General features: G+C 46.0%; 1 protein-coding gene across 1 annotated transcript in view; it reads left to right on the forward strand.

Moving 5' to 3' along the window:
• The window catches only part of TSKS (testis specific serine kinase substrate), a 398,477-nt gene that overhangs the window by 262 nt on the left and 371,982 nt on the right, over positions 1-26,233 (forward strand). The gene's annotated exons all lie outside the window — the stretch shown is intronic.

Below are 26,233 nucleotides of genomic sequence, written 5' to 3' on the forward strand. Positions count from 1 at the left end.
GATTTTTGTGCTGAAAATGTGTTATTGCCTCATACAACTGATCTGCTTAAGCCCTACTACGCTCGTGTCTTTCATAAATGCATTTTCCGAATTCTCAACTGTGATGCTAGGAATTGCCAAATTAGAAATAAACGACGTTCTCTGTTAGCAGCTACATAGTTCTCAAGGACAACTAGTGTGCTAACCTGATTGGAAATTCGCCGACACTAGAGCCATACCGCAGGACAGAATATCTTTAGAACTAAAGCTGACAAATTTTGAGTTTGCCTAGGTGTGACATATCTGTGTTTGGTGTAAATATGTGAATGTTTATGAGTAACTTTGAGTGACACTTTTTCATCGCAAGTGTTATTTGCTATGTAATATAAAATAAATACCAGAAAATATCCACTTTTATGTAATGTATGGTTTTTAGAAATGTAGTCCAGAATGCAATGTCCTCTTTTTTAAGGGTGGCGGCAAGAAATCTCTACATGTTTGGATCCATGTTCCTCGGGTGAAGCTATCTTATTGGCATATGCTGGCATCTCACACAAGGTATTAGATCAGGGCCCACAGGTAATAGAGAGGCTGAAAGAAGCCGCACATTAATTATTTCTTTTAAGCAAAGCGTCTACCTCTTTGCACCCTGCTTGGGATACATACAGGACCTTTTTAAGAGGCACCCTAACTGGCCTAACTGCATCTCAAAATAAAAGGGTAAGGAAGGATATTGTTAAACTTGAATCCTCAAAGCAGATCCTAGTAAGCAAGTCCAAGACGCCCCTGATACTCAGATCTCGACTTATTGAAGAACAGCTACAGAAGGCAAGGTTAGAGTTGGCAGGCTAACTCGAGGTAATAGTGAGGAGACAATGGGAAGCTAGTAAACTTTCCCACCATGGGGGGGGATGCGGAAAGCTGCTGGCTTGGAAAACCAAAATAGAGCACAAGAGGAATACGATCAAGGCCATTAGAAGCAAAGCAACTGGTAAATTAGTCTCAGATGACTCAGAGATAGAACATGCCTTCACACAATTTGTCCAAAACATTTATACAGAAGATCTGGAAGTAAGGAGTGATGAAATTAAGACATATCTCCAAGAGCTAGAAATTCGGCCTATACAAGCAGCCTCTAAGGATGAACTGAATGATGATATTAGCTCTGAAGAAGTCTTTAAGATAATCAGTAACTTAAAAAAGCAGCTGGCCCAGATACGCTCCCAAATGAAATGTACATAGTATTAAATGAAGAATTGACTCCTACTCTGACAGAACTTTTTAATTTGGCCTTTGCAAATAGATGGGACCTTCCACACTCCTGGGATGAGGCTATCTTAAACATAATTCTTAAACAAAATAAAAATTTGAAGGTTTGCCAGTCTTATAGACCGATCTGTCTTTTAAATTGCAATTGTAAACTCTTTACACAGATCTTAGCGAAGCGGCTCAAAAAGGTGGTTGATGTCTTAGTTCATAAAGACCAAAAGGGGTTCATTGAAGGAAGGAGACTACATTTATTTATTTAATTTTTTGTGTTTTCTATAGCGCGAACAAGACCCTAAGTAGGGTACCAGAGCGCTTTACAATACAGAGCATAGTATTGTTTTTATGATCTCCCAGGTCGCCCATAAAAACCTTCAATGGGGTTAAATTAAGGATCTCCATCAAGTGAGAGAGGTACGGGAGAAAGGCGTGTCGGAATTGCAGGTAGCGATAAAATTGCATGCAGGGCATATCATATTCAGTTTGTATATCCAGAAAGGACTTGAGGGTGCATCCACGCACAACTGCCCCCACCATATCTATCTCAATGGCATCCCAACCCCAGAATAGATATATGAAAAGTAAGATGAGTGCACAACTTATTTTTAGCAGTTAGTTTTATTTTGGGGTGCTCTGTAGGTGGCGGCCAACGTCCCTGGGCGCCTGATTGACAAACTCTGTGATGTGTCCCTAATGGAACATTAAGGACATCCCCTTGGGCACACCTTATTTTCCTCCCTTGTAATTCAGAGGATTCCACACATTTCGTTATTCTTTGGTAAACATTTTTCTTTTATTTTAGTTTTTTGATGATTTATATTTTCATTGAACATATCTTGTAAATATTCCGAAATAACTTTCTCATCATATCCACATCAGTGACATCATTCCTTTTTACTCCAATGCATTTCGGGCGAAATAATGTCGCCCTTCATCAGGGAATCAATAGTGCCACTGTTCTCCACTGAACCGTCACAGTCTGTTTCCAGCTACCATGGCGTTTCATTCCGTGTTTCTCCGCGTTCTCTACACCTCCATTACGGGCGGTTGTCTTGACAACCTACATTTCTACATTTCTCGTCCCTCAATAGCCATGGCGACAAATGGCACCAAAAGCGGGAACGTCTGGGATCTAAGGACAAGAGAATGGACACCGGTGAATAATCAGACAGCCCCGGGGAAGTTGCAGCCTCAGTCAATCTATGGGTGTGGGTCTCCGTGAGGAAGATGTAATCTAAGCAGGAAAATTAGTGATGGGCTCACAATCTTCCAAGAATAAGCCTACCCTAAGCTTTGAACCAGGGGCAACAGTTTGGAATCTGGAGTCGCTGTAGCACGGGCCGTGGTATGCCATGTATCCAATGATGGCGATATAACATAATCTCAGTCACCCCCAACCAGGGCTTTAAGTGGGGGGGGCTGTGTTCGTTTTTCACTATTGAAAGGCTATCTTGCCCATAGGATAACATGGGGAATGCTGTGTGACATGTTTACCTGCATCTCTTCCCATAACGGCAAGATAGACATATGGAATCTGGTATCCCTGAACTCAGGCACGCAACACCCATTGGACTCAAAGGGCTTCAGCCCCTCCGTCGCGTGTGGCAGCCCGGGATGAGACGCCTCCCGGGCACACACACAGCCGCACCTGAGCACTTCACAGGTCTTTAAAAGACCATTTGCATATTAATGAAGAATTGTTACTGTCTCACCCCTTCTAAGAGCCCCTGCAGCTCCACTCTGACTATTGCTTAAAGATTCAGCCCCCCTTCAATTTTATTTTAGGTCCCCCCCGAAATTTGGCTCTAGTTGCACCTCTGCCTGAACTCAGAATTTCATAACACATCCTTTAATGAAGATGGTTTTTAAATTCTAAGTTTGGAAATAGCACATATTTTTTTAAAGTGTTTGGTATTTTATGGCCTATACTTAATAAATATACTTTTTTGCCTTTTTTATTATCCTTTGCTGGATGCGACTTCATGATTTTCTTAAGCACACAATGCTAGTTATCTTGAGTTAGACCACGCCCCTACTCAGATAGACCACACCCCTTTGAGAAATTTGCCACACCCCTTTTAGAGCACCCCCAGGTTTTTTTTCCCACTTAAAGCCCTGCCCCCAACTATAGTAGTACCGATGGAAGATCGGTCCAGAGCGTCGTCAGCTTTTCAACTAGGGACCAAGAGAGGGTAGGAGGGGCATAAACGCTCCCGAAAACAATGGGTTCTCAATAGAGCGTCCCGTGTATCACAATGAATCTACCCTGTGGATCTGACCACGTGCGGCTATGAACAAAGGGGACACTGCGATGTAGAAGGATTGCAACTCCCTGGGAGCCTTGTGTGAAACCAGCATGGTAGGTGTGTGTAAAGCCAAATCGCCCCAAGCATGATGTTTTATTGCCAGCCAGATGGGTTTCTTGCAGCACTGCACCTCACTTAATCTTGTCCAGGAGACCATTAACATTCCAGCTAAGGACTCAAAGGTCTCTATTCCCAACCCCGGCTAAATCTTGTGGCATAGACGGGAATGGCACACATTTAGGAGCCGAATAAAGTGAATAGCAGTAACAATCCCAAAAGTACATATGTCGAAGGACGTAGTGGCAAAAGAAAATGACAGCAAACAAATCGACAAACCCCCTTGCCCCACCTCCACCTATCCCACCCAATGCCTCAAAACATTAGAAGTATCTGTCGCGGTGAGCGCCGTGCTATCACCCCAACGGGAGCACAACATGGCCCCACACCAACGGTTCCCCATAAATCTGTCCCCAATTTAACACAACATTCTCAAAGACTGAGAAGAAAGGAATGGGGAGAGGGCCACATATAGGCCCCTGCAGAGCACCATCAACAAAATGCATAATTCTCTAATCCCCATATCAATGTCGCATAGTCTAAAGAAAAACATAGTTTAGGGAAGTGAGTTAACGTTCACCAGCCAGTCTGGTCCATATGGAGTAGTAGCCCGAGATCTTCAGTCTCCTTGATGTACCAGTGGAAAGTCCTGTATGCTTCAAGTCATCATGGCCCTTGTTCTCTCCCGCCTGGATTTTTCAAATTCCATCTATTACGGCTTGCCCAAATGCTCCATCAATAGGTTGCAAGTCATCCAAAACCAGGCGGCGAGACTGGCCCTCGGGATTCCGAAGTGGCAGTCCGCCAAACCCCTCCTTATCAAGCTACACTGGCTCCCGGTTAGCCTAAGGGCTGCCTTCAAGGTTGGCTGTCTTATTTTCAAATCTCTCTCTGGTTCCTGTCCCGCCTTTCTGAAATCCCTGATCTGCCCCTACTGTCCCTCACGTAACCTTAGATCACTTCACTTACATCTTTTGGTGGTCCCTCCCTTCAAACTCTATAGATCTGGGGGTCGAAGATTTGCCTTTCTCGGCCCCAAACTTTGGAACTCTCTCCCCCTCTCAGTTAGGACTTCCGGTACTCTGATTCAATTTCGCAAATCACTAAAAACCTGGCTTTTCCCACAACCCCGCTAAAATCCCTCTGTTTCCTCAGCACCCTTTCAGCGCCATGATACCTCCGGTGACAGTGCGCTATACAAAATTCCCTTAACATAACATAACATAACATAGCCACGGCGCCCCGGGAGCTGGAAGCGCCTTGTGATTTCGAGTGGCGCCTCAACCTCGATCTCTGGTTTATGTTCCCCTTAGTCTTGGCATGCTGCAGCGAGGCCTCTCCAGAGGACGATTCCGAGTCGAACCTTGGCGGGGTATGCGGCTTGAGCCTTTTCGTTCATCCATCCAGGCAATAGCTTCCTCCGGAGTATCAAAGAAGAGAGTATGTGATTCGTATATTACTTGTAGCCGGGCCGGTAAGAGCAATGCATATTGGAGTTTAAGAGCTCGCAAGCGGGCCTTAGCAGCCGCGAATGACTGCCTCCGTTGCTGCACCACTCGTGTGTAGACGGGAAAAATTAGGATCTGGCGGGAATCATGTTGGAGTTTGCCCGCCAATCTGGCCTATGTAAGGATCGCATCGCGGTTGTGAAAATTGAGAAATCTAGCAATAATTGGATGAGGCCTGGCCCCCGGTAGAGGTTTTGGCATCAGGGTGCGATGTGCACACTCAATGATGAAACATGGCGATAGAGATGCCCGAGGGATCCAGCCCTTTATCCATGCGGTAAGGAATTGTTCTACGTTATTGTCCTCGCACCCCTCTGGAAAACCAACAAAACAAAAATCGGCATCATCTGCCCTGAATGCGAGACCCTTCGTGATGGATTCAAGAGAGGACACCTTTTTGTGGAGGGAAGCAACAGTATCCTCTATGTTTGAGATCTGGGTATCGGCCTCCGTTATCCTGTCAACCGCTCTACGGAGGTCTTGACGGATCAGCATCACATCTGACCCAACCTCCCCAATCTTGGCCTCAAGTGCTTCTCGCATTCGAGTTATAGCTGCCATCAGCGCAGCGTTTTCCGTGCCAGCAGAGCCCTGACTCAGTGGGTCCATCGATTGTGCTCCAGTGGCGACATGGCGATCGAGTGTACTTTGTTTAGCACCATGTGGCTTGTCACGAGTCATGTTGAGTAGCAACAAGTAGGCCCCCTTAGCGGCAGCAGAGTTCTTTGGGAACTACGATGTGGCACAACCGCACCTCAAAGCCACAGTTACAGTGAGCAGAGCACCTGAGGGAGGCGAGAGATGAAAAGGGCTTCTCCACAGCAAGCAGTCACTACATAACCGGCAGGAGGCAGGCGAGGAGTCCACCCACACACAAGCTGCACCAGGACCTAGCCTGGCCGCTTCTGCACGCAGGTGACTCCCCACGTCCCTAATGGGCACCACTGCCAGGTTGTATGTCCACTGCACACCGCGGTCGGCGAGCAGAGGTAGGCCACAAAGACGTGATGGGGGCGCAGTAGTCTGTAGCTCACTCCAGCGGCAGCTCTCTTGTGCGTTCCACGTCGTGTATGTGGGGGAGGGGAGGGACTGGCCCCTCGCAAGGTCTCTGCTCAGTGGCACCCGAAAGCCCGGCGCCACAACAAACTACGAGTTGCCCGTAGCAATGAGGATGGTCAAACAAATAACCCCATGCCTGGTCCGATAACAACTGGGTCACAGTATCATTATGCCAACCGCCGAGAAGGCGTTCCCAAGGATACCGGTAAACCTCGGAGATGGCAGAATTAGGAGGCCCAGGCGGGAGCACAGTCCAACTGGACGAGGGCTGGGAGCTCCAATGGTGAATCTGAGGTGGTGGAGGGGTCCACGCACTAACCTTGAATGAGGCCTCCGGCCGCTACGAAACGCGATGCAGCACAGGCCTGAGTCATCAGACACTCGTGAAGCCAGGCGCGATTCCGCCCACCAATGACGGCGTCCTCCTGTGGCAGGTCAACTCCTCCGCATGGCCGCGATCCGGCTCAATCCCATAGAGCCTCAGCTGGGGTCCGCCCACACCCGGGGGAGGCAGCAGGCAGGGGCCTCCGTGGCCACCAGGACTGTTAATTGTGCAGGATACAAGGTGCCAGTAGCGGGGAACACCGAAACGCGAACCTCCGGTTCCCATCTCTACACCGCAAGGGGTGGCCAGGTGGCACAGTAGTTTCAATGCACCCCCTCTTCGGCGGTCAGGGCCATTGAGTTGCCAGCCAGCACAGGTCTTCACCTCTGAGCCTCGACCCGACCGCCTACAGATTATGGACTCCAACCAACCACTGAGCAACGATGGAGCCGGGGAGAAACGTCACGAAGGCTCGAATCGCTGGGCCCGGTCTGAAAGAGGCCACCAAACGACGCTGCAGGCACGGGTAGGCACAGGGCAGAAAGGGCTGGGGTGAAAGAAATGTCGATGGTGCAGGATTTTGGAAGGATTTATCAGTGGGCCTCAGGAGCTCATTTAAAGCGTGTCCGCCATGTTGGACTGCTCTGCCACCGACTTGACCAATTTTTAAGAAATCCGGGATGTAACAATGCGAGAGCGAAGCATTGATGATTTTGGTCCATGGAGGGGAGATGATATAGGGTAGGCAGTTTGAAGGGAGAGGGGCATTGAAATCAATATTGTGTTTGATGGTTGCTAAGGTTTTAGAAATATCACTTACAACGTAAAGTTTGCAGGTAGACCAGTGAAAGTTATTTTTAGGCAAAGGTAGATCAAGTGGATAGGAATTTCGACTTGTGTGTTCATTAGGGTAGCTGAGTTGCTTGCTGCTTTCTTGAGCTCGTGTTGGAGGGAGTCTTTTTTAGCTGTGAAGAATGAAGAGAATTCTTCTTAGCTGCAATTTCGAGTTCATGAGTGTGGTTTGACCAATTTCTTTGATTGTTATTTTAGCATTTCGAAGAGTTTCTTCGTTCTATTTTTGGCATTGTCTAGTTCCGATGTGAAGAAGTCTTTCTTTGATTGTAGAACACTTTTGTTATAGGAGTTTCTAGATTTTCTTAGGAGTTTGAGTTGGAGGGAGGAGGGATGTGATCCCCATTTCCGTTCATTTAGTCTGTTTACGTCTCTCTTCATTCAGGGCTCTGTTGAACCATGGGTTTTTGTCTTTGACCAGTATTCTTTTGAGTTTTGATTGGGCTACTTGGTCAAATAATTTGGTCATCGTGGAGTTGTAGTGATCAGTGATGTCACTGACGTCTGACATGTTATTGAGAGGGGTGAGTACTTCCTCACAGTGGGAAGCTACATTGTTCCAAGTGAGGTTTTTCGTGTCTCTTATCCAGTGTCGGGGCTTGATTTTCTGCGAGTAAGTTTACTTTTTAGCAGAGGGAATTTGGAAGATGATAATGTGATGGTCTGACTAGTCGCAAGGGGTGATCAAGATAGATTCAATCTTTTTTCTTTGGAGATAACCCAGTCAAGTGTAGCACCTTTGGAATGGGTGGGCTTTGAGACAGCTTGGGTCAGGGAGTGGTCTGCTAGAAAGATTTTGATAGAGTTGACCTGCTTGTCTAAGGGGTCTTCCCAGTGGAGATTGAAGTCGCCAAGGAATATGTCATTGGAGCGAGGGGTCGAGTTAGTTGTAATGATTTCCATAAGTTGGTCTGCGAATACAGCGTTCTTACCTGGGGGATGGTAAAGTATATGTAGTTTGTATGGGTTGTTATCAGAAGATTTTATGGTTATCCCGAGGTATTCACATGAATCCGGGGTTCGGAGTGAAACTCCGAGATAGCAATGTCAGATCGATGTATGCAGGCGATGTCTCCGCCCTTTTTGTGAGGTCTGTCTAGTCTAATGATGTGGTAGTTTGGGGCGACTAGAAGGTCTAGGCATTGAGAGGATGATTCCGTGAGCCAAGTTTCCGTTAGGATGCTTATGTCCCCTTTCAGGTTCAGAATGAGGTCGTTGATGTCAGAGGCGGGTTTTAAGGCTGAGCGACAGTTTAATAGGAGGCAGGAGATCTGGTTTGATGTATTCTCTAATGAAGGGTCTAGATTTTCAGTGGATGGGGTTAGTCTTTGAAGGTTATTGGGGTTTATCTTTCTGTGATTCGGTTAAGATGTTCTGTTTGGGTTGATGGGGACAGGGTGAATAGAGAATTCTTCCTTATTGGTAGATTTGTAGAGAAGTAGTAAGGTTTGGATTTCCGAGTCCATTAAGTAGTTGAGGTGTTTTCGTGTACGGAATTGTCAGTTTGATAGAGGCAGGGGCATACTGTTTATCTCGTTGTTGGCTGCGGCTAGAGAGTTTTGAAAGTAGTCTAATTTAGAGAGAGAATTTTCTGCGAGTTGTAAGATGTTTCTAATTTCTAAGATGATGTTTTGGAGGGTTCTGAATGTGTCTAGTTTATATTGGTAAGGAGGAGGATGCTGGGGTGGTGCCCAAGGAGGTTTGGGGATAGGATTGCTGGGGGGTTCGCTGGCTGTGATTGTAGAGTGGGAGGTATGAGTTGTTGGGAGTGTGGTAGTCGTAAATACGATGGGGTATGCAGGTGTTGGGGCCTTTTATTCGATTTGCTATGGTGGCCTTGTTGCTGTGAATTAGGCCGAAGGTCAGGAAAGGGTTGATGTGGGGGGAGTGAATTATGGGGATGGGGCTGGTGGCGCTATGCGGAGATGATGAGGGTCGTAGATTGGGTTTTAGTGGAGGAGCGTAGTTGTGTCTTCTTGTGTAGGTTCTAGGTAAGGGTGTCTGTGGATTGAATTGTAAGGGAGGTGAGTTGTTGTTGCTTCTTTTGAGGGTTGTAGGTAAAGGTGTTGGTTTCTGAGATGCCAGAGAGATGGAGATAGAGGGAGTAGTATGGTCCAGGTGGGCAATGGAGGAGTGTCCATGTGGGTTTGTAGTGTGGAAAAGTATTTGTCAAATTGTTCTGGGTCCTTTTTGGCTGCTTGTACAAGAACAGTGCCCGTTGTATTTAGGGTGGGTCTAAGGTCTTGTGAGGGTGCTGTTGTAATCCTGGTTCTATAGGGAATATGTTTCTTGCCATGGATGAATAGTAGCTTGGAAAAGGGAGTTTGCCATTTAGCCATTTTTCTGGTGAAAAATGTAAGGTCATTGATTATTATACCTTTATTGGCGTTGAAGGAAGGGTCCAGGAATAGAGTTTCGGGGTTTTTTCTAAGGAGGTTGTGTTTGAAGGTTTTAGACGCATTTTAGAAAGATTGGGGGGGGGGGGTGTAGACTAGAATAGGCGTTGATTCCTGCGGGTTTCATAGATGGTCCAGCCTTGCTGTGGTTTTCCTTGTTCTAGGGACCGGTTCGCACTCCTTTTGAAGAAGAGCTGGGAATATGTATTTCAAAGGGAGAGGTATGGGGACAAAGCAGGACAGTGTAGGAGAGAATGTATTTTAGAGGGATTTAGAGAAGAAGCTGCATAGACTAGCTGGATGGTCTAAGTATAGAAAACACGTTACACGATGTCTGCCATTTTGCAGGTAGCAACCGAGGATTGTAGGTCTTTATAGACTTAGGGGTAGTCCTCTGTTTCTTTAAACTACTATTGACTTGGGCTTTTGTATCCTAGTGTGGTGGGGTATCAGGAAGGGGTCGGAGACTTGATGGGGTAAATAAGGTTTTATTTTAGTGAGAGTCTTTTTATATCTGGTAGTGAGTCTTTCCCGGTGAAACCCGACTGGAGCCGTGGTGGCGCTGTCCTTTGGAAAGGTTGGACCCGCTCTTAGTGGTCTTGCTCTTCTCCCTCGGTTTTGTTGCTGGGCTGGGATTTCACTCATCCAGGTCTGGGCGAGAAGGAAGAGACAAAAGAGCCGGTCAGGACACAAGTCCGCTATCGAATGCCCATGGGGAACCGGGGTAGTGAGGGGTCACCGCTGCTAATATGCTATATAGACTAAATAACGTCGGTGCCGGGGTTGTGAGGAAGAACGATGTGAGGTAGGGTTTGTTTAGGAATGGGGAAAGGGGTAAGGAAGGTAAGGGGGTAAGATATAACAGTCTGTACACAGGCAGGTTGCGCACGTGACTATGGAGGCGAGTCTCCCCGTCTCCCGACTCACCCTGCAAGCCGCTGCCGTACCTGCTGAAGCTACACTCCTCCCTCGGGACTGTGACGCGGCGCTTCGCGGGAACGTTGGCCTCCTGGCTCTGGTTCTCCCTCCTCTGAGATACTTCTTCTCACTCCTCTCCGAAATCAGTCTTCTTCCTCCTCGGTCCACACGCCGCCTCCGGGGTGTCGTCACACGCTGAGCTTTGGGCTTCCTGGCTTTTACCCAATCCTATGCTCCTGGCGTCAGCAGGGGGCGTGGCTTCATCGTCGATATAATTCCATTTAAAGGAACCATCATCCAATTCTTCCTCTGGCTCGGCACACAGAGGATGCCGGTCGGTACTCCACTCGTTCTGAGATAAGTGGAAAGAGGGAGGGGTTGCAGAGTCAACATTCCACCAGTCGCTTGAGGGGGATCCCTCTTCACCCGCCTCGTCACCCCTTTACACCTAGTCAGGAGGAAAATGGCCTAGGCTGATTTAAGATGGCTGCCTGTTTGTAGGCGACTGCAAGGTGGTTATTCTACTTTTTTTTTTGTTGTTTGCTTTACTGTTTTTTGTAAGTTCCTAGTATTTTAGATTTGTTTGAAGAGACAGGGTGAGAAAGGCCCTCTGGCGTTATCCCTAAATGCAATCCTTTGATCTCAGTCTCAGACTGCAGTTTGGTTCCTTGTATCTACAGCAGCGCCAGACTGTGGAGGATGCGATGTGTACCCGTAGCCATGGACGCAACCACCGGCTGACCGGGACCTTGGGAGAGGAGGGCGGGTAATGCAAACAAAGCGGGAAATTCATACACAGCGGCACAGCAACACAAACGGCACAGCAGCAGTATCACAATAAGCCCCTGCAGTTCCACGGCAAGCGTGCATTGCTTCCGGTCATCGCGAGAAGGGAGGAGGGAAAAGAAAGACGTTTTTAGAGAGCTCTGGGCCCCGGTGATGTCGACAGCCATCTGCCCCCAATTCGGCCGGCTCTGGAGGGAGGATGGCAGCACAGCAAGAGGCGCAAAGAGTCTCCCTGGCTCAACAGTAGCATGCAGGCCCCTCGAGTCTGCGTAAGGAAAGGTGGACTCACCGCACGTCCATGGCTGTTTGTTCAGGCTCGTATTCATTGTCCCCGCGCCTGTGCTCAGAATGCGGCCGTCCGGTCCCTCGTGCCCTCCTGCAGGTGGGAAGCCAGTCAGCAACTCCGCGTCTGTGCCCTCTGGACCGGGAGGAAGGCAGTAGCGGCGGTGGTGCCTTCCAGGCTGAGAGGAAGGAAGTGGGTGCTGGCGGGGCAGTGAGGAGCTGCGCAGGGTCACACCCCGAATCCAGTGTCCTTCCTGCAGAGAGGCGATCGTCGAGCTGGGTGTTGGATCGCTCAACGCTACCTCGGTCGGGATAGTTGAGTCTGTGTCCGGAGGTAAGTTAGTTGGGGAGTTGTGTGGTGGGACAGAGTTTGGGATTCGGGATTAAAGGAGTTTTAGGCTCGTTAAAGCAATCTCCAACCTCGGAAGCTCCATCTTCGAGCTCCTACTCCTCTGGCGGCCATCTGAATCTATGAGTTAACACATGTTTTAATAGGCGGCAATAGATTTGGCCGGTAAGGCTAGTCCCCCATCCCCCTGACAGTGCTGACCGTCGATGCTGCCAAAGCCTTCGACAGGGTCAGTTGGCCCTTCCTGTATAGTGTAATCAAGCAACTTGATTCAGGAGAGGCTTTTTTAGGCGCAGTCAGATCCCTGTATAAAACCCCCACAGCTAGGATATTATGTAGTGGGAACCTAACCAAGCAGATAAAAATCAGAAGAGGGACCAAGCAGGGGTGGCCACTTTCACCTCTGCTTTTTAATCTCTATATAAAGCCGCTTGCAAATAAAATAAGAGCAAGTAAGATTATCGTCCCTTTTGTTTGCAAGGGGTAAGAGGAAAAAATGGGTCTTTTTGCAGATGACTTGATGGTCTATACAGGAGATCTAGTAAAGTCACTATCAGCAATATGGAATATCCTGGAAAACTTTGGGAAACTATCCGGTTAATTGTATTAATCAACACAAAAATGATATCATGGAATGGAACATCCAACATACTAGTGACCTGATAAAACAGGAAATAAGGTATTTGGGAATCCAAGTAGTCCATGACCTAGAGAACATAGATGGTACACATGACTCAATAAGATTATCTACACCAATTTATAACAATAACTCATATTTTTATATATATTTAGGCACCAGAATCAATACGATCAGGTAGGTACGATTCAAAATAGAATTATTTGCAGTTTTCAAAAGTAGACACTGCAATTTTCAGAGGCACCAATATTATCATATGGAGGAAAAACAAATACTGCATACAAGTTCTTTACAGCGACTTACTAGACTGACCTCCTGGACTTAAGGTGAGTGTGGGGCGAGGTCCAAGGCAGTACCAACAGTTTACCTTGGGTAGCACTGGGGTAGCACTGGGGTAGACTGGTGCAGAGGTGCAATACAGCGTCGGGTTCCCATTTGAAGCCTTTGGGGATCGGTCCGGTCACAACGAGGCTGCAGGTTTGGGCTTGTGGACCAGTCTAGCTGAACCAACAGGGGGGATTTAGGTCTCACGATGCTCTGGGACTTAGGGACTCTTGTGGTCTTTTCTCCTCTGGCCTGGGCGTCCGGGTGCAGAGGTGTTTTGAGGTGTCGGGTAGCCGGCTGGACTACGACAACACACTCTACATAGGAATCACCTTGCACCTCCTGAAGAGACTACAGACCATTAAGAATTCTGTGGCCAGACTCATCCTTGACCTGCCTACGGGGACCCACATCACCCCCCACCTCAAGAAAATCCACTGGCTCCCCATTCAAAAGAGATATCAATTTAAGATGCTAATCCACACCTACAAACCCCAACACAGCCAAAGACCAGCATACCTCAGCTACCACCTGAACCTTAACCAACCCTCCATACACCTGCACTCTGCATCACTCTCCAACTCCCCCGCATCCACTGAAGCAACAGTGGAGGACGCTCCTCCTCCTACCTCATGGCGAATCCCTGGAACAACCTTCCCTTTCAACTCCGGACCGCATCCTCTCTGTTGTAATTCAGAAAAGGACTCAAGACCTGGCTATTCAACTGAACTTTCCCCTGTAGCAGGATTCTCGTCGCCTGGACACTGTTACGGGTGAATAGCCATACTTTATAAATCCAGAATGATTGAGTGATTGACCAGGCTAAAGGTGTCCGATAAATAGGAAAGACTCCTAGCTTGAGGTCAAGTCAAGAAAGCACAAAATGGTTTAAGAAATTCATTCTCAACTTGTAATTGCTTAATATTGGTGCATCCCACAGGCCAGACCCATAACACGCTGCGGTAATACCGCAGTAAAAACACATCATCAACATTGAGGGAACAGGGTAGTCAAAATCCTCTTTGCCTTCACAGGGTTGGATCAGTAGCAAGATAATGAATCGGAAAACAGGATAACTTATCTTTCGCCTGAAGAAAGAGAAGTGCTGATCGATGCTACTGTTTATATGGTTGTTACTGGTGCTAACGCAAAGACTCATGGGATTTGTAGTCTTGATGTTTTGACACATTGTTAAGGCTGCTCAGTGGAAAATAAAGGAAGAGTTAAGCATAATCTGTGCCTCCGCGTCCTCAATAGAATTGAAACTTTCCTTCACAATAGCTAGGAAATTTTACATTCTCTCCACTTCAAGGATTTCAGTGATTGGCAGTTGAATTCGGGGATTTTCAAGAGAAGTCAGGAAGTTTGGGGCCTGATAGGTTTTGATATTTTTGCCAGCGGACTTGCATGTCAGGTGCCAAGTTTTTTCAGTTGGAGATCGGACCCAGAAGCCCTAGCAGTAGATGACTTCATTAAGAATTGGGACTCAGGGGTGGGGGGAGAAGGAGGGAATTATACCTTTCTGCAATTTGCCATGATTCAGAGGATACTCTGGAAGGTTTGGAAGGAGAGGTGCAAGCTATTGCTGGTCATCCCTTTTTGGACTTCTTGGGTTTGGTTCCCAAGGCTGATGGAACTTGTAATGCAGGAACTTTTACTTTTATCTGTTCATCAGGGTTTGCTGACTAGGCCCAGGTGGGGAAAAACATCCTCTGGTGATAGAAGGAAAGCGGGACCTTCTTGTCTGGAGAATATATGGGGTTCTGCAAGATTCTCAGGCCTTTCAGGAAAGGCCAATGATTTACTGGATGAGTTGTTGACTCCAGGCACGAGGAAGAGATAGAAGGGTGTGGTGTAGATCGTGGTTTCGGTGCATGGGAAAGTGTCTGGATCCCGTGAAGACCGCTGTGACGGATTTGGCCAATTATCTAGCTGAATTGTTTCTGTCCGGTTTATCTTATAGAACTATTAATTGCCATAGGTCAAGGGTTTCAGCTGGACACACACTAATAGGTGACATCACGGTTGGGAACAAATCACTGATATGTAGACTGATGATGGGAATAAGAATTAACAGACCCCCTAGACCACGCTACGCTTTGGGAAGTTAATTTAGTAATTTGCATCATTCCGTAGGCAGATTTTATAAAAATTGGCTACTCCTCTCTGGTATCATTCAGAAGAATTTCCGATGTTAATGTTTTGGAAATTTTCAACAAGGTTTGTTTATCAGATGGGGCCTGATGTACTAAGGTTCCTGTTTATATTTCTTAAATAGCTCTTCTGTAGGAATTGCTATTTGAGAAATGCAAAAGGATATGTACAAAATTTACGGTTTCCTAATAGCGATTCCTTTAGATTAGGAATCAATATTAGGGTATTGCAAATAGGAAATGCCTTTGCATTCCCACCTGTGGGCAAAATAGGAAATGGTTTGCATTTCCTAAATTACGATTTCCTAATAGGAAATCGCAGTTTAAGAAATGCAAAGTAAGTGTGCCTCTGGGCCAAGGCCCCCCGGGAGGCACCCTGAATTTCCTAGTGCATATGTAAGTACATAAATGCCCTAGGGGCATATGTGTGCTTAACCTGTTGCGTGCTACCGTCGGGAGCACTACCTTCGTTTAACGGGTTAATGTCCCAATAAAAAAATTGCATTCTTACTACATTTATTTTTTATTTTACACATAGTTACTATCGACTTGAAGTTGATGGTAATGCATTTCCTAAATGCTCAATTAGCATTTAGGAAATGATTTGTATATGTGCTTTAGGAATCACAAATAGGTAATCCCTATTTGCGATTCGTAATTTGCAACCGGTTTTGGCCCTTTGTACATCTGAAAAGGTCATTTAGCATTTCTTAAAGGGCTGAGATAGCAATTAGGCCCGTTAAGAAATGCTAAATGGCTTTGTACATCGGGGCCTTGGTGTTCACATTGATATCTGGAAAAGGACAAAGAATATGCCTGGTCATGTTTTCCACCCCTCATATCGAGATTGTCCCAAACTTTGTGTGATAAATTGCATGGGAGTACATGAGCATAGAATGCTTGAATTTAGACATGATGGTTAGAATCAACTTTTAACATCTTATATTAGGCTGCACAAAGCAGTGTCTACTGCTATTATAGCCAGGTGGGTTAGGACAGTAATGACTGAGGCTAATATTGACTTGTCAATTTTTGGTGCTCATTCAGCAAGAGGTCCAATGGTCGGTAAGGTATTCTGGGTTGGTTGTACACCTTCTGAGATCCTCAAGGCGGCAGTTGGTAGAATGCCAGCACCTTAGCATATTTTTATTTGAGACCAGTAAAGTATGTAAGCAATTTATTTGTAGACGGCTTTAACCATGCATAATGATAGCCTCCGGTTTTGTAATGAAATGACAGTTCTCCAATTGACATACAAAGAGAATATTTGTTTCATTAAAGACAACAGAGGCTATCATTATCCATCCACCTCGTCCCATGTTCTGTTATGAATAAGGTGAGGAGATGTAATGATATCATGAAATGTGAATAAGCAATATGAATTTTGTGCCATGTACTTAGGAATAAATGTTAAGTGTTGTGCATGTTCTATTCTTAGAGTTCTATTCTTTGCAGTTCATTAATCTATCCTTTTTTCAGAGGAAAAAAATATTTATTGCAGCAGACCATGGGGTATGTTAGAATGCTTCTTGGAGGTGACTTGTTTTCAAATGATTCATGTTACTTTGAGTTCAAGTTCTTTCTTCGCGTCGTAGCCTAAAGAGGAAAAAAGTTGTTATGGTCATATAAACAAACGTATTACATGCAAGGCTCTTTGCATTGTCCATAAGGCCTTTTACAACGCTGGCCCAGCAAAACTTCGTAACTTATTCCAACGTTACACTCTCCCCAGACCGCTGAGATCCTCCGGTATAAATCTCTTATTGTTCCTAAGCAATAAGAAAATAGAGAGGCAACAGAAAAAAGGAAGAGTGTTTGTACACTCTTTTGCGCGGTTTCCAAACTTGTGACCGATGACGGGATGATAGACATGGCGTTCGGTGTGGGACGTGGTTAGATACTTGACCTCATATCGACAGTGACCCATATCACAGTGTTCACTGCTATCTTGAATTTAATGAAGTTACCCAGAAGAGTATGAACCCATGACAGGTATTTCGTGTTTACTGTTGTGCTAACTCAATATATTGTGCCTACACAACCTTCTTCAATCTGAAATACTGGAGATTTCGAACTTTCAAGCGTTTCAGATTGCTGTTGAATTTTAGACTTAACGCTGATAGACTAGCGCAATTTGAGCATCTGCCCTGAGGAAGCCCAACTTGGGCGCAACGCGTTGGCTGTGTATCCGATCATCATGTACAAAGAATATGTTCAAGGATGAAATAAAAGTGAACTGTGTATACTATTGAAGGACATTTACTCATTTTGTCAAAGAGTGTACAAACACTCTTCCTTTTTTCTGTTGCCTCTCTATTTTCTTATTGCTTATATGTTTATGGTTCTTGGGTGGTGGACCTAAGAGGTGGGCAGCATTTGTTAAAATCACTTGTATTAACATTGGTGTATAGAGAGGGTTGTGCAACTAATTATTCCTTACTGCCTTGTCGCTGTTTTTCTGTTTTAATTGTTCCTAAGCATCGAAAATAAAGTTGGGAAGTTTGAGCCTTCTAAGTGGCTGCATCCAAGTTGTGGAATTTGCTCCTTCACTCCATCTCCAATCCCATATTCCATTTCGTAAGGCCCTTAAAACTTGGCTTTTCACTCCTTAAGGATAGGTAGTAGGTTTCATCTGTTTTTCTAATTATTTTTCATCTCCTAGACTAACTGCTGCTAGCGCCTTGACACCTTCGGGCATTGCTGTGCTGTAAAAATCTTTTTCATTCATTCATATATGCCGTGCCATTTTACCAGAATTTAATTTTTTACTTTATGATGTATGTTTCTTATTTAAAGGGCTGCATGTTGGAGCAGTAATAAAGGTTTATGCATAAAAGATAGCCTCAGTTATCTTTAATGAAATCCAGATTCTCTTTGCATGTTCTTTGGAGAATCGTCTTTCTATAGAACCGCTGATATGCCATTTCTCTCTCCCAGCTACTGAGATCGTCATCTTCATTACATCTACTGTCCTCCCTGACCAAACAAGTATTTCATTGATGACTTCTCAGATCTCCTCATCACCTAGTCCATCCGTCATGCCCATATCACCCTCTTAGAGAATACAAATGCAAGCAAAACAAGAGAAGTCATCCTTAACTCATGAAGACAGTCCCGCCTTCCGAAAGGATTATTGAATTGGCTATTAAGGGCATGCGCTCGTCGGGAGCAATGGGCCCGGACGAATTACTTATTTCTGTTTTATAACAGAACAGTGTCACCTGGAGTAAGATTCTCTTCCCTGTGTTTAAGTTTTGTTTTCTGCATAATATGATTCTGCCCTCCTGGAAAGGTAGCATACTGGTCCCCCTGTATAAGAAGGGAGACAGAAATGCTCCCCAAAATTACCGTCAAATTGCCCTTTTGGATGCTATTGGCAAAGTTTTTGCTAAATGCCTTTTGCAATTAATTAATGATTGGGTAGCGGAGAATAAGATACTGCCCATTGAGCAGTCGGGGTTTCGACAAAGGCCTGGCACCATGGACAATTTGACCGCTTTGCAAGTTTTATCGGAGAAATACATTGGGATCCGGGGAGGGAGAATTTATGCAGCATTTATAGATTTCTCCACAGCATTTGACAAAGTTGATCGTCCTTTGCTGTGGAGAAAACTATCGGACCTAGGTATGCCAGCTAAGCTCTTGGACTTGGTCCGAGAGCTCCATTCCGATACATGGTGTAGAGTGCTTTTGGGAGGGGAAAGAGGCCTCTCTCAAGCTATCCCGTCTGCCAATGGGTTGAAACAAGGATGCCTGTTGGCCCCATTACTGTTTTCCTTATACCTATCAGATCTTCCTCAGATTTTATCGTCAAGTGATGGTATTGCCCCAGTATTTGGGGGCAAACCGATAGTATGTCTGTTATATGCAGATGATATACTAATTTTGGACTTGACCCCTAGTGGATTGAATAATCATTTGCAAGCACTCCATGGATTTGCAGAGACACACCATCTAAGGATAAATGTATGCAAGAGTAAAGTTATGTGCATAGTAGGAAGGAAAAAGCCAAAATATGGGAGTTTTTCCTGGAATATAGGGGGTCTTGGATTAGAAGTGGTTCAATCCTATATTTTTCTGGGGAAAATAATTTCTAGTACGCTAAGTGACAAGGCCCATATAGCTAATAATATTCGAAAGGCAATGGCTCATGGGAAGGGTCTAAACACCCTCTATAGATCTACTGGCCACAGACATTTCGCTTATTTGTTGGAGGTTTTTAGAGCTAAAGTCCCGGCCTCCCTACTATATGGTATAGAATTACTTGAAGTGGGGAAATGGGGTTTCCTGAACACCACGGAAGGAAACATTTTACGGAATCTGTGCATGGTTAATAATGCTTGTAATATAGCAGCTCTTAGGCTGGAATTTGGCATACGAAGTGCTTGGGTCCAGGGCCTTGCTGGGGTAGTACGGTGGGTTTCCAGTTTGGCAAAGGGTGAACCTGGCACCTTAAGATATTTGATCCAAAAGGAACTTCTTGGAACCCTAAAAGAGTACTCCACAATTATAAAGAATTTTAGATTAGCAGTTGATCTCTTGAAATTAGATGAATCAACTCTTTTTTTCTCTATCTGCATACCAGTTAAAATCGACTCTAAAATTGGCTTCATGGAAACTAAGCTTTGTAATGGATAGGGAGGCTCTCATAGTAAAAAGAGGTCCCCTACCAGTTATTAATTCCTATCAAATTAGGATTATTCAACCTTATGTTTCCTGGAACCTTCCCCACGGGGTACGTCGTTTTTTGTTCCTTCTGAGGCAGGATCTACTTACTTTAAATAATTTATTGTCAAAATGGTATGGCTCATCGGTAATGTGAAATTTTTGTAATTGCTCTAAACAGGATGTTAAACATGTATTATTTGTATGTCCGGCTTTAAAACAACACTGCCTTAGATGGTTGAGACCTACTTGTTTAAGACTAAGTATCTTGTCAGCCCCTGCTTTCTTAGATGCTATTTGTAATCCCCCAAATGAGAGGTTTTGTTGTACAAATTTTAACTTTTTTAATAGTTTTTTGGATATATATTAGATTCGTTTTCTGTATCATTTGCTATAATTGCTGAAAATTGTATGAATTTCATTGTTTGGTGATTTTATGTGGACCTCTGTTATGAGTTCCAAAACATAAATAAATAAAACTTGACTTGATGAAGACAGTCAATGTGGTACTGCATGTCATACAACCAGCACACTCAAAAGGACACATCATCAACCTTCTTCTCTGCATTACCAACAATATATTGCAAGCCACCCATACCAATGTACTGGACCAACCACATTTCCATCCCTGTCTCCTTACTTAGTATCCTACCAACATACCAAGGATAACCCAAAAGAGAAGACCAAACCTTCACACTCTTCAAAGATGTCTCCATAGACAGCCTAATGCTTGAACTCCGATCTTGCCCTATCAACTCCACTTCCACCACCAACACCCTTCTACACAACTTCAGTACTTTTTTGGAAAACTATTTAAACATCCACACCACAATTAAGACTTGTAATTGCAAGCCAATTCCTTCAGCGCCCTGGTAGTCTAGAGACATTGCTGACAATAAATGATGCATCTGCAGATAGGAAACGAAATGGAAGAAAACAGATCTCCCAGGGGACCTCATGATACGGAGGTCCCTACAATGCTCAGATGGCTCATCACATCAGCCAAAGCAAAGTGTTAAATTAACACCATCATTGAAGCCACCAACAGAAGCAGATCGAGCACTACATCAACCCCCTGCCAGACCCATCTATTTCTCACTTCACACAAAGTTCAATGTCATCAACCTAGTCTTTAGTGGAAAAAACAGATTTTATTACAAGATTAGAGACTTATATTATGCTTGAACTTTTCTTGCATTTATTATGTAGCAGCCAAGAAGAAAAAATGACATTACCCAGAAACCCTGGGAAAAGAACTACGTACATTACATCACAATGGGATAACCAGTAGGACAACAAGCACCTCCTAATTATCCTGACTTAGAGCAACAAATCCTCTTTTCTTGCTGCTTGCAGTCAAGATAAGTGCTCCGCTCGTACATGTTTAGGTCGAGCCTGTCAATGCGCCTGCGCATTGAGCTTGCAAGAGATATTGGGGCTTAACGAGAGCTTAACCATCGGCGGCGATTTGATGCTGTGCCCGTGAAAAGCAAGCTCAATGCGCAAGCGAAGTGACCTAAAAAGCGCAAAGCGCGTGCACATCAAACCCATCTGCCTCCCTCCCACAGGCATCCCCCAGCGTGCGCTCTGCCTCAGGCATTTCTCCTCCCCTAATTATTCACTGCCCACGGCCGGCCGGCCGTACTTTCACTTTCACGGCCGCAAGGCCGTGTCTCGTTTTAACTTGTTTATTTAACTTTTCAGCATGCACTCTTAGAAGAGTGAATGCCTTGGCAGTCCCTCTCCTTCAACCCCGCATTACCATGCCATTCAAGGGAGTACCAATTTAAAAAAAAACTTGGGAAACAGGGTTGAAGTCTCGGCAATAACGCTCAAGAACCTGTAATTCTGGGCAAATCACTTAATCTCTGCCTTTTACGCTATTTATCCGTGGCATATTTAACATACTGTATTGCAGTTATTTCAATGTAAATCTTGCCTTTTACACTTGGGGATTGTCTTTATTTATTACTTTGTAACTGATCGGAAGTCCAGGATTCAACCCTTGTTTTTTATCTACGCTAAGCAGAAGGTCCGTTTGTATCTGCGAGTACAGATGCTATATTCAAGTCAAGTCAAGTTTAAATTTGTATAGCGCACTACTCACCCAGAGGGTCTCAAGGCGCTTGAGGGAGGGGGGAACTTTTACTTATCAAATATCCAAGTTTTAAGTTGTTTTCTGAAGGAGAGAGGTGGTTCTGTGTGAGGCGGAGGTGGGTGGGGAGAGAATTCCAGGTCTTGGCCGCTAAGTAGGAGAAGGATCTTCCCCCCCATGGTGGATTTTTGTATGCGTGGGATTGCGGCGAGGGCTTGATTGGACGATCGTAGTCGGCGGGTGGGGGTGTAAAAGGACAGGCGCGTGTTGAGGAATTCGGGTCCTAGGTCGTAGAGGGCTTTGTGTGCATGGGTGAGGAGACGGAACGTTATTCTCTTGTTGACGGGGAGCCAGTGGAGGTCTTTCAGGTGACCGGAAATGTGAGCTTGGCGGGGGATGTCTAGGATGAGTCTGGCTGAGGCGTTTTGGATGCGTTGGAGTTTTTTCTGTAGTTTGGCAGTGGATCCGGCATAAAGGGTGTTTCCGTAGTCCAGTCGGCTTGTGACCAGTACATGGGTGACCATCTTTCTTGTTTCGGTGGGGATCCAACGGAAGATTTTTTTGAGCATACGTAGGGTGTTGAAGCATGATGATGAGACGGCGTTGACTTGTCTGGTCATAGAGAGGGAGGAGTCCAGGATGAAGCCCAGGTTCCGTGCGTGGTCCGTAGGTAAGGGTGCGGTTCCCAGGGCCGGTGGCCACCATGAGTCGTCCCAGGCGGAGGGGGATGATCCTAAGATGAGGACTTCCATTTTGTCCGAGTTCAGTTTTAGACGGCTGTTCTTCATCCACTCGGCTACTTCTTTCATCCCTTCGTGTAGGTTGGTTTTGGCAGTGTTTGGGTCTTTGGTGAGGGAGAGGATCAGCTGGGTGACGTCTGCGTAGGAGATGATGTTGAGGTTGTGTTGGCGTGCGATGGATGCGAGGGGACTCATGTATACGTTGAAGAGGGTGGGACTGAGTGAAGATCCTTGAGGTACGCCGCAGGTGACTTCGGGGCTTCTGATCTAAAAGGGGGGAGGCGGACTCTCTGGGTTCTTCCGGCGAGGAACGAGGTGATCCAGTCCAATGCTTTTCCTTGTATTCCGACATTGCTGAGGCGTTGTATAAGGGTGTTATGACAGACTGTGTCGAAGGCTGCGGAGAGGTCGAGTAGGATGAGGGCGGCTGTTTCTCCGTTGTCTAGTAGAGTTCGAATGTCGTCTGTTGCTGCGATGAGGGCGGTCTCGGTGCTGTGTTTGGCTCGGAAGCTGTGAAGGGTCGAGGGATTTGTTGGATTCGAGGAAGGCGGCGAGTTGACTGTTGACGGCTTTCTCAATGACTTTTGCGGGGTAAGGGAGGAGCGAAATGGGGCGGTAGTTCTTGAGTTCGGTGGGGTCTGCTGTGGGTTTCTTCAGGAGGGCGATGAGTTCGGCATGTTTCCAGCTATCCGGGAAGGTAGCGGAGTTGAGGGAGCAGTTGATGACATCTCGGAGAAGGGGTGCGATAACGGAGTCTGCTTTGTTGAAAATATGGTGGGGACATGGGTCGGTTGGTGATCCTGAGTGGATGGTGTTCATCAGGTGGATGGTGTCTTCAGTGGTGATTGGGTTCCAGGCGTAAAGGTTGTTGGAGGGGGGTTTTAGTTCGGAGGTGGGTGGGGTGGACTGGTCTCCAAAGCTGTTATGTATGTCAGCAATTTTGTTGTGGAAAAACGAGGCTAGAGAGTCACAGAGGTCTTGGGAGGGAGTGATGTCATTGGTGCCGGCGGTGAGGTTGGTAAACTCTTTGACGATGTTGAATAGTTCCTTGCTGTTGTGGGCGTTGTTGTCGAGTCGATCCTTGAATGCTGATTTCTTGGTGGATCGGATCAGTTGGTGGTGTTTGCGGGTGGCGTTCTTGAAGGCGGCCAGGTTGTCAGTGGTTGGGTTTTTTCGCCAGGCTTTCTCGAGGGTGCGACAGATCTTCTTGGATTTCTTAAGGTCATCATTGAACCAAGAGGCATTTTTGCTGCCTTGCTTGATTTTGATGGTTTTTCAAGGGTGCTAATTCGTCAGCGCTGTGGGTGATCCATTGTGTGAGGTTGGTGGCAGCTTGGTTTGGGTCCGAAGATTTTGCAGGAGGGTTTTGGTGAAGCGATGTGAAGAGCTGGTCGGTGGTAATTTTGTTCCAGTTTCTCCGGGGAATTGGTTGTGGGTGGATGTGGCTCGTAGTCTTTTTGTAGTTGAAGTGAATGCAGCTGTGGTCCGTCCAATGGAGAGCTGTGGTGTGATTAAAGGAGATGTGCTTGCTGGAGGTGAAGATTGGGTCGAGCGTGTGCCCGGCAATGTGGGTGGGGGTGTCAACAAGTTGTTTGAGTCCGAGATTCGCAAGGTTGTCCAGAAGGGCGGTGGTGTTACTGCCGTTCTTTTCCAGGTGGAAGTTGAGGTCTCCCAGTAGAATGTAGTCCTCTGAGGGGAGGGCGTGTGGGCTGATGAAGTCAGTGATGTCTTCGCTGAATTGTGTGTGGGGTCCAGGTGGTCTATAGATGAGGGTGCCTCTGAGTGTGGTCTTAGGGTCGGTATGAATCTGGAAGTCAAGGTGTTCGGCGGTTGCGAGGTTGTCATCGGAACAGGTCGTTATGCGGATGGTGTTCTTATGGACGATGGCGATGCCTCCTCCTGTTTGGTTGATGCGGTCCTTTCGGATGATCTTGTAGTCTTCCGGGATGGCTATGGCGATGTCAGGCGTTGATGAGGCGTTCATTCAGGTTTCAGTAAGAAAGGCGACGTCCGGCGATGTGGTGTCGAGTAGGTTCCAGAATTCAATGGCGTGTCTGATGACCGAGCGGGTGTTGAGCAGGATGCACTTCAGGTGGTTGGTGTCGGAGTTCTGTGTGGAGTTTGTGGATTTGGTGTGGGTTCTGATGCAGTCAAGCTTGCAGGAGTGGCAGGTGAAGGGTCCATGGGTGTGTCCAGGGGCGTCTTGGTAGCAGTCTGGGAGACGGCCGGGGTTAAGTGCTGAGAGGGTGGCGTCGTCGTACGTTAAGCGGGTGGATAGGATTTTGCGGGGGCCAGGGGGTATGGCGCTGGGCGCGGTCCAGGTGCGGACGGGCGTAGACGGGCTTACCTTTGGCACACCTTTGGCACGCACAGGGCGCGTCCGCAGCGCGTAAACGCTGCGCGCAGATGCGCGCAGATTCACACGGCTGGCCGTCCGTACTTTCACTTTCACGGCCGCCAGGCCATGTCTCGCATTTTTTATTTAACTTTTCAGCATGCACTCTTAGAAGAGTGAATGCCTCGGCAGTCCCACTCCTTCAACCCCGCATTACCATGCCATACAAGGGAGTACCAATTCATTTAAAATACAACTTGGGAAACAGGGTTGAAGTCTCGGCAATAACGCTCAAGAACCTGTGATTCTGGGTAAATCATTTAATCTCTCCCCTTTACGCTATTTATCGGTGGCGTATTTAACATACCGTATTGCAGTTATTTCAATGCAAATCTTGCCTTTTACACTTGGGAATTGTCTTTATTTATTACTTTGTAACTGATCGGAAGTCCAGGATTCAACCCTTGTTTTTTATCTACGCTAAGCAGAAGGTCCGTTTGTATCTGCGAGTACAGATGCTATATTAAAAAAAAAAGCAATTGACGTTTATTTGTGTGCGTATATTGGTGATATTTATATTTGTTTGACAGCGCTTTGAGTTATTAGGTGACACCTTCTGGTGTCGTACGATTGACAATGCGGTTGGCGGAAGACTAGTGAAGAGATTAAATCCATCATGGGTATCACGAGATCAGTAGTGAGATTTTCATGTTCAGATACCGTTTAAGAGGGACTGCAGTGTTCGTGGGAATTATGTAGATTTAGAAAGTGGTGCTGGACAGTTGTTTTGTGATCACTGTTTTGATGATTTGGCTATAAGCAAGACATCTAAATAGGGATATTAAAGCCACCCGGCGGGATGTTACCCACTACCTATCAGTGCCCTTTATCTTTTTACACCTCACAGTCTGCAGCAAGCATTTGTTTACAGGTGGTCTGAGTGTGAGGAGCTGCAGCACACCAGAGGTCTTGCACAGCCAAGGGTCAACACATTTTTTGCAGATCTGGTGATTGAGTGGGTTATGCAGTTCAATGGCACTATATGTGTTAATTAAAACCGTGTTGGGGTAGTGTCAGCAGATTATGCCCCGTGTCTACTTTTTTTCCCATTCAATTTGTTTGATTGATTTTTTTGTCACATTAGGGCACAGAGAATGGTTTGCCCAACACAAAACATTTTGGTGCAGTATATTTTAATAGG

This window comes from Lissotriton helveticus, chromosome 7 (assembly GCF_964261635.1).
Source record: "Lissotriton helveticus chromosome 7, aLisHel1.1, whole genome shotgun sequence".
Classification (NCBI taxonomy): domain Eukaryota; kingdom Metazoa; phylum Chordata; class Amphibia; order Caudata; family Salamandridae; genus Lissotriton; species Lissotriton helveticus.